A 14,209-nucleotide genomic window follows, 5' to 3' on the forward strand; every position below is an offset into this window, starting at 1 on the left:
TGGGATCGAGTCCCACATTGGGCTCCTTGCTCATCAGGGAGCCTGCTTCTCCCTCTGCCTCTGCCTGCCATTCTGTCTGTGCTCACTCTCTCTCCCTCTCTCTCTCTGACAAATAAATAAATAAAATCTTTAAAAAAAATAAATAAAATAAAAAATAAAAAACAAAAACAAAACAAAACCTATAAGACAGAAACATAGAAACAAACAAAAAAAGGCAACAAATAGAAAACAGTAGCAAATATGGAAGGTATTAACCCAACTATATCAGTAATTAATGTAAAGGTCAGTGGTCTAAATATGCCAGTTGAAGCAGATTGTCAGAAAGCATCCAGACCTAACTTTTTTTTTTTTTTTAAAGATTTTATTTATTTATTTGTCAGAGAGAGAGAGAGAGCGAGAGTGAGCACAAGCAGATAGAGTGGCAGGCAGAGGCAGAGGGAGAAACAGGCTCCCTGCTGAGCAAGGAGCCCGATGTGGGACTCGATCCCAGGACGCTGGGATCATGACCTGAGCCGAAGGCAGCGGCTTAACCCACTGAGCCACCCAGGTGTCCCCAGACCTAACTTTTTGTTGTCTATAAGAAACCCACCTGAGATATAAAGACATGTAGAGATTAAAATTAAATGGAGGAAGAAAGATCTATCGTGCTGATACTAACTGAATTGGGAGTAGCTATATTAATTTCAGAGTAGACTACTGAACAAGGAAATTTGTCAGAGGGAAAAGAGGGGCATTATATAATGATAAAGGGGACAGTTCTCCAAGACTGAATAATTCTATTAAGGATTATTATTATACTATTATTATATTTATTATTATATAATAAATTATTATATTTGCTATTGTTATACTATTATTATTATATTATTATTATTGTTATTTTTACTATACTTATTGAAGTATACACTTACCAACAGAGGATTAAACTATGTGGGGAAAACCTGACAGAACTGTAGGGGGAAATAGGAGTTGAAGACTTCAACACCTCTTTATCAAAAATGGATGTAACTTGCAAGTAGCAAATCATTATGATGCAGTTGAACTCAGTAGCACCAGCAGTGAACTGGATGTATTTGACCTTTGTCAACTGCTTCATCTAGCGTCATCAGAAAACACATGCTTCTCAACTGCATGTGGAACTTTCACTAAGACTGATCACAGTCTGGGCCATAAAATACATCTTAACAAATTGAAAAGAATAGAAATCATTCAGTGTCTCCATTCAGACCATAATAGAATTAAACTAAAAATCAACAGCACAAAGATAGCTGGAAAATCCTCCAAATACTTGCAGATTAAACAACAAACTTCTAAATAACACATGAGACAAGGAAGAAATCTCAAGAGAAATAAAAATATTTTGAACTAAATGAAAAAAAACCACAACTTGTCAAAATTTGTAGCACAAGGCAGAACAATGCCTAGACGGAAATATATAGCACTGAATGTACATATTAGAAAAAAAAAATCTAAAATCAGTAATCTAAACTTCACCTTAGGTTAAAAAAAGCAGAGCAAATTAAGTCCAAAATAAGAAGAAAATTAAGTATAAATCAATGAAATTGAAAACAAGAAATCAGTAGAGAAAATCATTAAGGCCAAAACCTGATTCTTTGAAAAGATAAATAAAATTGATTAGCCTCTGGCCAGGCTAAGAAACAAAGAGAGAGAACACAAATTGCTAATTTTAGAAATGGAAGAGGAGATATCACTATAGGTCCCATGGTCATTAAAAGGATAATAAATAAATACTATGAAAAACTGTATCCCCAAATGTGATAACCTAGATGAAATGGATCAGTCCCTTAATGGATAAAATCTGCTGAAACTCACATAAGAAGAAATAGACAATTGGACAATCAGAATGGGCCTTTATCGGTTAAAGAAATTGTATTAATAGTTAAAAACCTTCCAAACAAAACATCAGTCCCAGATGGGTTTCCCGGTGAATTCTACCAAACATTTAGGAAGTTATTATACCAATTCTCTGCAATCTTTTCAGAAGATAGAAGGAGAAAGAATGCTTGCTAATGTACTCTTTGAGGCCAACATTACCCTAACATCAAAACCAGACATGACAAGAAAAGTACAGATCAGTAAGTCTAATGAATATAAATACAGAAATTCTCTACAAAATATTAGCAGACTGAATCCAAGTGGCACCACAACCAAGTGGGTGTGCAAGGCTGCCTCAATATTCAAATGTTAATTAATCCATCACATCAACTGACTGATGTAGAAAAATCACATGATAATTTCGATACAGAAAAAATGCTTTTGACAGAATGCAACACACATTCATGATAAAATTTTTCAGCAAACTAGGAATAGAGAGGAACTTCCTTGACTTGATAGTGAACATCTACACAAAAGCTACAGTTAGCATCACATTTAGTAGTGATGAACTCAAATCTTTCCCACTAAGATGAGGAATAATCCCAGAAAGTCACCTTTTACCACTCCTTTCAACATCATACGGGAAGACCTAGCTAATCCAATTAAAAAAAAAGTTGGGAAGGAAGAAGTAAAACTGTATTTGTTTGCAAATGATGTGATTATCTGTATTAAAAAAAAAAAACAAAAGAATTGATAACCAAAAATGAAACTAATAAACAGATATAGCAAGGTTGTAGTATATAAAATTAATATACAAAAGTCAATCCTTTTTCTGTGCACCAGCAATAAACAAATAGAACTTGAAATTAAAAACAAAATGCCATTTACATTTAACACCCCCCAAAATGCAATACTTAGGTATAAATCTAATAAAAATGTGTATAAGAAAAGAAAAAAACTGTGTAAGATCTATATTGAGGAGAACTTCACAACTCTGATGAAAGGAAATGGAAGGACCAAATAAATGGAAGGATATTCCATTTTCATGGGAAGGAAGATTCAATATTATGAAGACGTCTGATTTTCTTAACTTGGCTTATAGATTTATAATGCAATCCCAATCAAAAGCTAGCAAGTTATTTTGTGGATATGGACAAGCTAGTTCTAAAACTTAGAATTTTGCAGAAGCAAAATAACCAGAATAGCCAGCATGGTGTTGGAGGAAAGAGAAAAGTTGGTGAACTGACACTGTCTGACCTCAGGACTTATAATAAAGCTGCAATAGTCAAGACAACATGGTATTGGTGAAAGAGTAGACAAACAGATCCATAACGCGGGATAAAGAGCCCAGAAATAGATACACGCAAATAAGCAACTAATCTTTAACATATGAGCAAAGGCCATACAATGGAGAAAGCATGATCTTTTGGACAAGTCATGCTGGGACAACTGGACATTCACATGCAAAAAAAAAAAAAAAAATCTAGACACAAACCTTACACCCTTATAAATATTAATGGCTCAGAAACCTAAATGTAGACTGCAAATCCATAAAACTCCTGAACGATAAAAGAGAGAGAAAATCTAGATAATCTTGGATTTGGTGAGGTCTTTTTGTAAACAAAAGCAAGGACGTGATCCGTGCAAGAAATAATTGAGAAGCTGGACTTCATTAAAATTAAAATTTTCTGTTCTGTGGAAGACCATGCCAAGATACAGGAAGACCATTCCAACCCACAGACTGGGAGAAAATATTTACAAAAGACACTTCCAATAAAGGACCTATAATACGTGAAGAACTCTTAAATTTCAGTAATCAGAAAGCAACTGGATTAAAAAGAGAAGACCTTAACAGACACCACACCAAAGAAGATAAACAGATGGCAAATAAGCATATGAAAAGATGCTTCATATCATATGTCCTTAGGGAAATGCAACATAAAACAACAATGAGATACTCCTCCACAACGATTATAATGGCCAAAATCCAGAACACTGACAGCATCAAATGCCGAGAAGGATACAGAACAATGGGAATTCTCATTCACTGCTGATGGGAATGCAAAATGGTACCACCACTTTGGAAGACAGCTTAACATTTTCTTTGGAAACTAACCATATCATCCAGCAACTGGGTTCCTGGGTATTTTCCCGAAGGAGTTGAAAACTTATATCCACACAGATGTTAAGAGCTACGTCTTTCATAGTTGCCAAAACTTGGAAGCAACTTAAACGTTCTTTAGGAGGTGAGTGGATAAGTAATCGGTGGCACATCCAGCACTTTACTCGGTGCTAAAGAAGGAATGAGCTGTCCAGCCATAAAAAGACAGGGATGAAACATAAAGGCATATTACTAAGTGAAAGTAGCCAATCCGAAACGGTTCCCTACTGTGTGATTCCAACTGTCTGCCTATGTGTTTCCCTGGAAAAAGTAAAACTCTGGGGAGAGTAAAATAATCAATGGTTGCCAAGGGAAAGAAGGAAGGAGGGGAGAATGGACAAAGCCGGGAGGATTTCTAGGACAGTGAAACTCTTCTGTGTGATGCTATAATGGTGGATACAGGCCATTATACGTGTGTCAAAACCCATAGGATGTCCAACACGAATGTAGACTATCGAGTTTGGGTGGTGATGTTGTACCCATGTAGGCTCATCATTTAGAGCAAATACGGTACTCAGGTCGCAGATGGGGATAATGAGGAAGGCTGTGTGGAGGTGGGGAAGAGTCTATGGGAAATCTCTGGATCCCCTGCTCAATTTTGCTGTGAACCCAGAACGGCTCTAAAAAAACCATCTATTTTTTGTAAAGGAAAGGAAGCATATTTCATAGCTGAGTTCTGCCCATAGACGGCGAACAGTGACCTCCAGTCTCAAACTGTATCATCACAATGATTTTAGTTTTACAAGACTAAAAGTCTCAAAATGTGATCTTCCCCAGCCTTTCCATTCCCTGCCAAAGTCCTCGCAGCTCTCACCCCCAAGATGAATTCAAAACCTAGCTTCTAGAAAAAGAAAGAACCTGCTTAAAGTTGGAAAATAGGGTTCTCTCACCCGCCTCTGGTTATCAGGCTATTGAAAAATGACTGGTGTGCTGACTTAGCTAGAGCTTCCCATTTCCCAGTGTGGGGGCAGTAGCTGGAAGCCCGGAGGTGACTAGAGGAAGTGAGACCTAACCCATTAGAGCCCCTCCCTCCAAGAGTCCTCATTGCAGAAAGAACCATCTAGATGTCTCTTCTGTCTCCTTTGGCCTTGGGACCTCAGTACAGGTCACTGCCTATCACAGACAAATCAAGAAACAGAGGCTGCCTCCTTCCTCTCCATAGCCAAGTAGTCCGTGCTAACCTTTTGTGTGCTAGGGCCATCTTCTCCCTCAATCACCACTGTAAGACATGATGCCTGACTCTTGCTACCTTGAACTCAAATGTGACATGTTGAATTGATGACACACAAGATGGGAAAGAGCAGTAGAGTTCACTTAGTACAAGAGAGAGAGGAAGCAACACACTGAAGATGACCCATATGATTAGAGACCGTTTATTCTGGCCCCTGAATATCTTTTTTTTTTTTTTAAAGATTTTATTTATTTATTTGACAGAGACAGAGATCACAAGTAGGCAGAGAGACAGGCAGAGAGAGAAGGGGGGAAGCTGGCTCCCCGCTGAGCAGAGAGCCCGATGAGGGGCTCGATCCCAGGACCCTGGGATCATGACCTGAGCTGAAGGCAGAGGCTTAACCCACTGAGCCACCCAGGTGCCCCTCCAGCCCCTGAATTTCTATGTAGCACTGTACTCACTGCTTTCCCACTGTACTCCGAGGTCCTTTTCTAATCCTCGGATTCTTGAGGATTCTAGATACATGAATTGAAATAGTGTAAAAGCACAACTGGTTTCTGAAAGATGTTCTAGAGGAGTCAGTTTCTTAGCATTGTTTATCTTTGCTACAACTGAAATTTCCTCAAACTGGAAGGCTCGCATGTGTTATTCATTTGTTCGGATAGCAAACACATCATCGGGCCTCGGTTCCAAACACTGGGCCACACCCTTGTAATTCCGAGCTCTCCTCCTGCATGGTCTTGAATCATGTTGTTGTAACTCATAAAGTCTACTCTTTGATACAACAGTGGGGTTATCATGCTTCTTTAATAATCACTAACAGTGTTAAGGAGGACTCCTGCTGAAGCGGGACTATAAATTATCACATTTGGGTCCAGGCCTTTGGAGTCTGTTCCATTTTTCCACAGAGCAAAATGAACTTTTCTCTCACTGACTTTGATCCCTCTTGCTATTTTTTATAGTAAACATTGAGAGACTTTGCGAATCACGCATCTAGTCATCTCTGTCTGGTCTCGTGTGGTCATTAATTCCTAGGATGGGAGATGGATGGCCTGTGCAGCTCTCCTAATTCATGACACGGGACTGCCACCAGACTATAAACAATTAATGAAAGGAGACTTTGCTAGTGAAGGAAACTGTCAGGTCCATTAGATTTAAGTCCAATTTCAGTTCCCTTCCTGTTAACTTTTCTTGAAGTTTTTACAATATAGAATCAGTTCTTAGTAATGCAATAAAATGACACTAATTCAGATCAGCTGGGGTGGGGTGGGCTGTAGGAAGGGAGTCCAGTTAGAATTAATGAAAGATATGAGGGGTTTTTTTTTTTTTTGAATTATGGATTTATTATATGTTTTTCAAGAAACAACATGAATTAAGGTTAGCTACCAGAGGTTTTTCTGGTGGAATTGTTCTTGAAAGAGCTTGGTTGCAAAGAAGAGGAACTCCCTTAAGCTTAAGTAGAGAGACATGAGGGAGTATAGCAAGGGCTCTTGGACCCCCACCCCCATTCCTCAGCACTCATTGATCCTTCCCTCCTGATGGAATCTTTTTTTTTTTTTAATTTTATTTATTTCTTTGACAGAGAGAGAGAGATCACAAGTAGGCAGAGAGGTAAGCAGAGAGGGAGGAGGAAGCAGGCTCCCTGCTGAGCAGAGAGCCTGATGCGGGGCTCGATCTCAGGACCCTGAGACCATGACCTGAGCTGAGGGCAGAGGCTTAACCCACTGAGCCACTCAGGCGCCCCCCGCCTCCTGATGGAATCTTACTGCTAGTCCACTGGAGGGTGACCTCTGGCTGTGGGAGCGTGTGCAGTCCAGGCCGGACATGCTGGAGAGTTGACCATCCTTACAGAGGAGCCTCAAACAGTGGCCAGCAGGAGTTGGATAGTAAATATTTTAGCTCCTCACTGTTGTGATAGGACAGCTCTGTGGCACATTCTGCATAGCCTCTTAGAGGTCCCCAGTGGGATTGTCCCCACAGCAGTAACCTCATTAGCAAACACTGCCTTGACTCTCTTCTCCTCCTTATTTTCATTCCCCACGACCCTGCCTGTGCTTCCTGGGATCACCTTCTAAACTGCTTGCACTCAGATCTTTGTCTTGGGTCTGCTGGTGGAAGAACCCAACTGAGATGGCAGTGAAGGCGATGAGCAGGATGAGAGACTACAAGAGATGATTTTATTGCACATACAAGGAGTAGTCACCAAGGACAGCCACATAGATAAAGAAATCAGCCCATCCATAGTAAGTCTGCACCCCGTGTCAGTAGAGAAGGAAACTAAAATTCTCAGTGCAGTATAGATCTAGAATAGTTTAATGACAAACACTGCAATCTTTTCTTCTAAAGAGCCCCTTAAAAATGGGCTGCCATATGAGCTCAAGGCCTGCCTCATCTCCCCCTCCTGGCAGAGCAATGGGAGTTGTCTCCTCTACCGGAGCATCTGGGGGGCCTTTGTCCCTGCTGATCTGCGAACAGCTCCTCGCTTTCCTTGGGTGATGCAATTCATGTGATTCACCAGGTGTTATTTTTCAAGTTATGAGTCTGGGTTCTTTGTCTCCTCCAGTGGGTCACCTAGGTACTAAAACTATGAAGTCTGGAACTCTTGGGTCTCTCCAGAGTCTGTCTAATCACTTAGCCCTGAACCTCTGTGGGTATCTGCTCCTTTCTTCTACTTTAGATTCTGTGTTTGCTCAGTTTTTTGGTTCTGTCTTTGGCACGACTCCAGCAACACCTAAATGTGGTCTCTGTGTCTTCACATAAATTCCCAAGAGAAAAAATGCATTTGGCCTATGCATTCATCCAAATGACTGTAGCCACAGGGACAGCTTCCAGCGCTCACTCCTTCACCCTAGGGGAGGGACAGGGGATGTTGGGGAAAGGGGAAGTTCTAAAGAAAGAGAGATGGGCTGCTAAGGCACCCCAAACTACAACAACTACAGTATTAATATTACATATCTGTTAATAACCAGAATATCTACTGTTATAATTAAATAGGGTTTCCTTTTTTAAAATAGTTTTTTTTTTTAAGATTTTATTTATTTATTTGACAGAGAAAGATCACAAGCAGGCAGAGAGGCAGGTAGAGAGAGAGGAGGAAGCAGGCTTCCTGCTGAGCAGAGAGCCCGATGCGGGGCTCGATCCCAGGACCCTGAGATCATGACCTGAGCCGAAGGCAGCGGCTTAACCCACTGAGCCACCCAGGCGCCCCGGGTTTCCTTTTTTAAAAAAATATTTATTTATTTGACAGGGAGAGAGAGATCACAAGTAGGCAGAGAGGCAGGCAGAGAGAGAGGGGGAAGCAGGCTCCCTGCTGAGCAGAGAGCCCGATGTGGGGCTCGATCCAGGACCCTGAGATCATGACCCAAGCCGAGGACAGAAGCTTAACCCACTGAGCCACCCAGGTGTCCCTAAATAGGGTTTCTAAAGTGCTTGAGGCTGCTTGAAGGTTGTGTCTCAAACAGAATAATCTTTCCCTTCAATTTCTTCACTGGCTAATGTTTGCTGTGCTGAACTGAACCAAAAATAATAGTGGGTTAATGATATTTAATTTTAGTTCATTTATCATGTTGGCTGTAATACTTTTCCGAGGTTGCTCAGTATTTGGGGCAAAGTCCTATTTCCTGTGTGTTTTGATGCCCTACCTGGGTTAGCATGCTTTAGATCATCTTCTGTTCATTCACTTGTGGTGAATGAACGGTAAGTACATAGACTAACATGTGATTCACTGAATTGTATCTTCTGAGATTCAGTTGTAGAAACACAAGCTTCTGGGGAAGGGGGGAAGGACAGGGACACACCGATTAACTTACTGTATTGCTGAGGATTTGTCATCACTCTGACGTAGTCTTTCCCCAGGACAAATTTTAATTTGTCTCTGAAGTTGATGATACATGAGCTCAGATGTTTTTGTGTTTCCGTCGATCCTAGTCCGATTAATAATATCTTAGATCCCCATGCTATGCACTTAATGAAGAAGAGCCTGAGCAGGTTGGTCGGCAGCCTAGCCAAGGGATTAAGAACAGGGCAGGGCTGTGGCACCACACTGTCTGCCCGACTCCTGGCTCTGCCAGGGACTGCGTGACCTTGGACAAGCTGTTGAAAGCTCCATGCTCGCTGTCCTCGCGGGTAAAATAGAAATACAATACTCTCTACCTTGCAGACTCATTTTGAGAATTATTTCTAAAATAGCATTTGGACCCATCCTTAATACCTACTAAGCCACAATAAAGCTATCCAGTGTTACCATTTAATAAAAGGTTGGGTCAAACACTTAAAAGCCAACACATCACGGTTAAGTAAACATAGATTGTCTTTTCCATGTGTTTGCATATTGTCAAGGAAGATGATTCTTGAACCTTGTCGTGAAAATGGAAAACAGTTATGAGCGGTGTTTATCAGTAGATACGGGGGTGCCGGGGTGATGACAGAGAAGACAATGGACACTCATTGGGTGTCAAGTATGTGTCAGGCATTTGATGAGTATTACCTCATTTTCTCACATGGTTCATTGGGATTCTGTCCACATCCATGTGGCTCCAGATCTCTCCATGCTACTCTCCCTTCCAAGTAAAATAAAAGCCCTGCCCGTCTTTATCCAGTGAACTAAGAAGGCAAGACTGTGGGGTTTAATTCACCTTCAGTCCCTCACTAGTTCCGACCTTGGGTGACCTTTCTGATGCTCTCTCTCCTCCTTTCTACCTTAGCTTTCTGGACATTTTTTTTGGCCCAACTCCCCTAAGGTCAGCTCTCCATGACCCAAACCCTTTTGCGTCCTGGTCCTGTTCCTCCAGATCCCCAGATCACGTTTGCCGCTAGGACTTGACCTTCTTGTTCATGGCTGCTTCGACTTCCAGACCTGCTGGGAGGCAGCCAAACCAACGCCTGAGCTTGGAAGAACAAGGAGCCAAACCCCTGGGTGTTCCCCTGAGCTGTACAGTTCCTCTTGCTTTTGACTTCTTTTCATTCCATGGATCAGAAGACGGTATTTTTATTGTCGCTCCAAAGGAAAGACACAGAAATACCCATGCTGCTTTAAGCAGCCCACTGTTTGGGAACTGTTGCTGCCCTGTTCTCAAATTTCAGCAAGGCACCTTACTTTAAAAAATAGCAGATCAATTTGAAGTTTCCTGTGTCCACAAGCTTGCTTCTAGGAGAGTGGTTTTGGTAGGTCCGGGAGTAACTCCATCTTCGTCTGTAAAGTGTCACCAAATAATGTGTATTTCTTAATTGCAAACACTGTGTGGTTTAGAGCCAGGTTAAGTGAAATATCACCGGTATTGATGTCACATGGAGGTTTTCCAATGGACTTTCCATCTGTCTGCTCCTGGGTTCTTCAATTTCACTTGTTTGAGCATTGCTTCGAAACACATATCCCTACCAGCGACATAGGTATTAAATAAACAAGGAAGGATGCAAATTCTGGCCAGGCAAATGTTTTCCTTAAAATAGATTGAATGCTGTTTCTAAGATTTAACCAATTGGACAAAATATATCAGCATGATCTTCCTTCCTCTTCCCCCTTTACCTGGTCGGGGCTAATGAAATACCATTTATTTAATGATATGCCTTGCTTGTTTGCGTTTGAGACCCTAGTCATGCACTTCTTCTTCTTTAATTATCTGACTCGAAAGAACATTTCAATAGTCTTTTCAAGACCTACTTGAGTTATTATCCCACTGTTGAATGTAAGAGTTACTTTTCCCCTCCAGACACATAATCGCTGATCATTTTCCTCATATAAAGTTGACAATTCATTTGTCTCCTAAGCAATAAGACATGACTGCCTCTGTGCATAATGAAGAATTGCAAAGTCTGTATTGTGAAGCACATAGCAAAACTAATTGCATTTAACCACAAAAGCCTAATCAACATAAAAAATTAGAATATAGACAGTGAATGCGAGTGCCAGAAAGGACTTGAGAGATCATTTATTATCTGTGCAGCTTACAGCTGAGAAAACTCTGTCCAGAGAGATCAAGAAACTTCTTGAAGGTCACAAACTAGCTCCTGGCAGAGCCGGGTCTAAAATCCTTGTTTCTAGAGTCGTCAAGCAGTTTTCTCTTAAACTAACCAACTTCCTCATATGTTTTGAATTTTGAAAGAGAGATTGCCGTGTATTCCTCAATGTGTTTGAGAAGAAATGGGATTTGCCGAAGGACATAGATCTTTTCAATCTCAGTACAAGATCAGGTCACATGCTACCTATACCGTGTAAGATTTGCAGCTCTCAGCCCAAGCTGGGAGAACTTTTTACTGTCTGAGTTCTCATGTGACATTCTTCACTTGTCACCGGACACACTTGCCTCTTCCTATTTTATGTTACATTTCTCTGTGTCCTATGACTTATCTTCTGTACTAGGTGATGAACTGCTTAAGAGTAGAATTTCTACCTTTATATCTTTGTGATTTCCAAAGTACCCAATACACTGGCTGGTGTAGATAGCGGGTATCAGTCTGTCTTCTCTCTCCTCTCCCTCCTGCAAACTTACAGGGCCATATTCCAAGACTCTGTGAAATAATGTTGACTCTTTTCATTTGAGGAAAGATTTTTCTTGGTTTTTAAACCAATAAAATGATGGTACAGTGTAGATGACATGCAGAACATGCAGTAAATTGAGCAGAAGTCTATAACTTGACAATCCAGTGGTATTGTACTTAATTTCATTCCTGTGGGCTTTCAATAATTCTAGCAGGGTGAAGTTAAGCTCAGGCTGGTGGAACATTTTAAGTAAGCTTGAATTTATTTATTTTTGCACTGTAGCTTTAAGAGAAATGACAATTTACAGTTTTCTCTTTTGTCGTTGTCCCCTCTAAAATTGGGAATAAAGCTAAGATTTCACTGTAGCCACGTACAGGAAAGTAAAAAATTGGGCGATATTATTTTAAAGACCTGTTCTAGCTTTTTTACGTCTTTATCTATCCATGTAGTCAATAAATAGTTATGAAATACCAGCTGTGTGCCATTCTGAGGGTGGGCCAGACACTGTGGATAGAGTGGTGAATAGGAAAGAAGCAATTCCTGGGTGCCCGGGTGGCTCAGCTGGTTAAGCGTCTGCCTTCGGCTCAGGTCATGATCCCAGAGTCCTGAGATCGAGTCCCACGTCGGGCTCCCTGCTCTGTGAAAAGCCTGTTTCTCCCTCTGCCTCTCTCTGTCCCTCATGAAAAGAGAAAATCTTTAAAAAAAAAAAAAAAAGAAAGAAAGCGATTCCCTTCCCTCAGGAACCTCATATAATGATGAGCAAGACAAATAAGCTAGCGGGAGGTAGAGCTCTGTGTGAGAGCTCTGACAGGACAAGCGCACAGAAGAAGCCCAGATAGTCACAGGGGAGCAGATCAGACTTTCTGGAGAAAACGACATCTCAGCTGGGCCTTGAATGGCGAGTGGGAGTTGGCCAGGTTGATGTGGTGGTGTTGGAAAGAATGTTCCAGACGGAGAGAACAAGATGTAGGAAGTCACAGAGATAAAAGAGAGCTCGGTGTATTTAGGTACTGGGAGAAGTCCAGAAGGTCTAGGTTTGGGGATGACAACTCAGTCACAGTGGGGACCTCCATATTGTAAAAGAGTGCAGTAGGCTTTCATGACCGTTCAGGACAGCGTGCTTGTGATTTGCCTCCTTGTGCTTATTGCCAGGCAGAAATACAACCCTGCAAAATTAGATTTATAAATTTTCAACAGAAGCTTGGGGTCAGGCTTTTATGAGAAATCTGGCTATTTTAAAATGTTGGTAATTACTCCACAAAAGTTTTAAAACACTGTGTGGTCTGAATGAATTGGCCTGCCTGCTGGATGCATCCTGAGGGCCCCAGTTTATAATCTCTGATCTAGAACGATGGTTCAGAAAGGTTCAGAGACCGCCATCAGCACCACCTGTGAAAGCGTCAAAAATGCAAATTCTCAGGCCTGCCTTCACTTAATGAACCGAAAACCCTAGGGATAAAACCGGCAATCTGGTATTCAACAAGCCCTGCAAGTGATTCTGATGCAGCTCAAGTTTGAGAACCTTTGGTGTCCAGCCCTACTGGCAAATATGGGGGCCACATGTGGTTAATAAGCGCTGGAAATGTGGCTAGTCCCCACCGAGACATACTCCACACCTAAGGTACATGCTGGTTTTCAGAACTTTTTTGTAAAAAAATAAAATACCTCTAACTTTGTATATTGATGACATGTTGAAATAGCATTTTAGGAATATATTGGGTCAAATAGAAGATACCATTAAAATTAACTTCTGTTTCTTTTCATGTTTTAAAATGCAGCTAGTAGGAAATTTAAAATTATGTATGTTAGATTTCCACTGCTCAGTGCTGGCCTAGGGTGTCGTTCGTGGGGCAGGGAGTGTGGGATAGTGAGGTTGAAGCAGGTAAGGGTAAACAAGCCTTGTGGGGCTTTGTAAGCTGTGCTGAAGACCTATACTATGCTCCTAGGAAACCTCGCAGTGATCAGAACCAATGGGAAGTATGATCAGTCTGGTATTTTAGACACACACTGGCCGAAGGGTGGCTCATGCACTGGAGAGGGGCCTGACTATCCACACACAGACCACGGGGAGTAATCCAGCGTGGGAATGTTGGCTGGCATTGACATTGGGGTGTTCTGCGTAATATAGTTTTGGGTGCCTGTTACTCAGGTGGGTGGAGGAGAAGGACTCACCCAAAGATGAATAATGTAATCTGTGCCCTCTACGGAGCATATGGTCCAGTAGAGAAAAGAGACACCGAGAGGCAGCTGCAGTTCCGGTTGCAGTCCTAGTTCAGAGAAAGGACTGTGGAGCTGGTCTGCTTGAAGATTGGATCCCAGCTCTACTACTTAGCAGGTGGGTGACCCTGGGCAGGTCACCTCTCCAAAACAGGACTAGTGGTGTCTACCTGGAGGATGTTGCAAAGATTTTAAGTGAATCTATGTCTTTAACCTTTTATCTGCCTGTCTGTCTGTCTGTCTCTCTCTCTAAAAGCTTACAGCAGTACACAGGCAATATTGCAATTCTCACAACTCAAGGGGGACTATAGAGGAGAAGGAGATGCATTAAGGAATTAGCCTCCAC

This window comes from Lutra lutra, chromosome 13, assembly GCF_902655055.1.
Source record: "Lutra lutra chromosome 13, mLutLut1.2, whole genome shotgun sequence".
Lineage (NCBI taxonomy): Eukaryota > Metazoa > Chordata > Mammalia > Carnivora > Mustelidae > Lutra > Lutra lutra.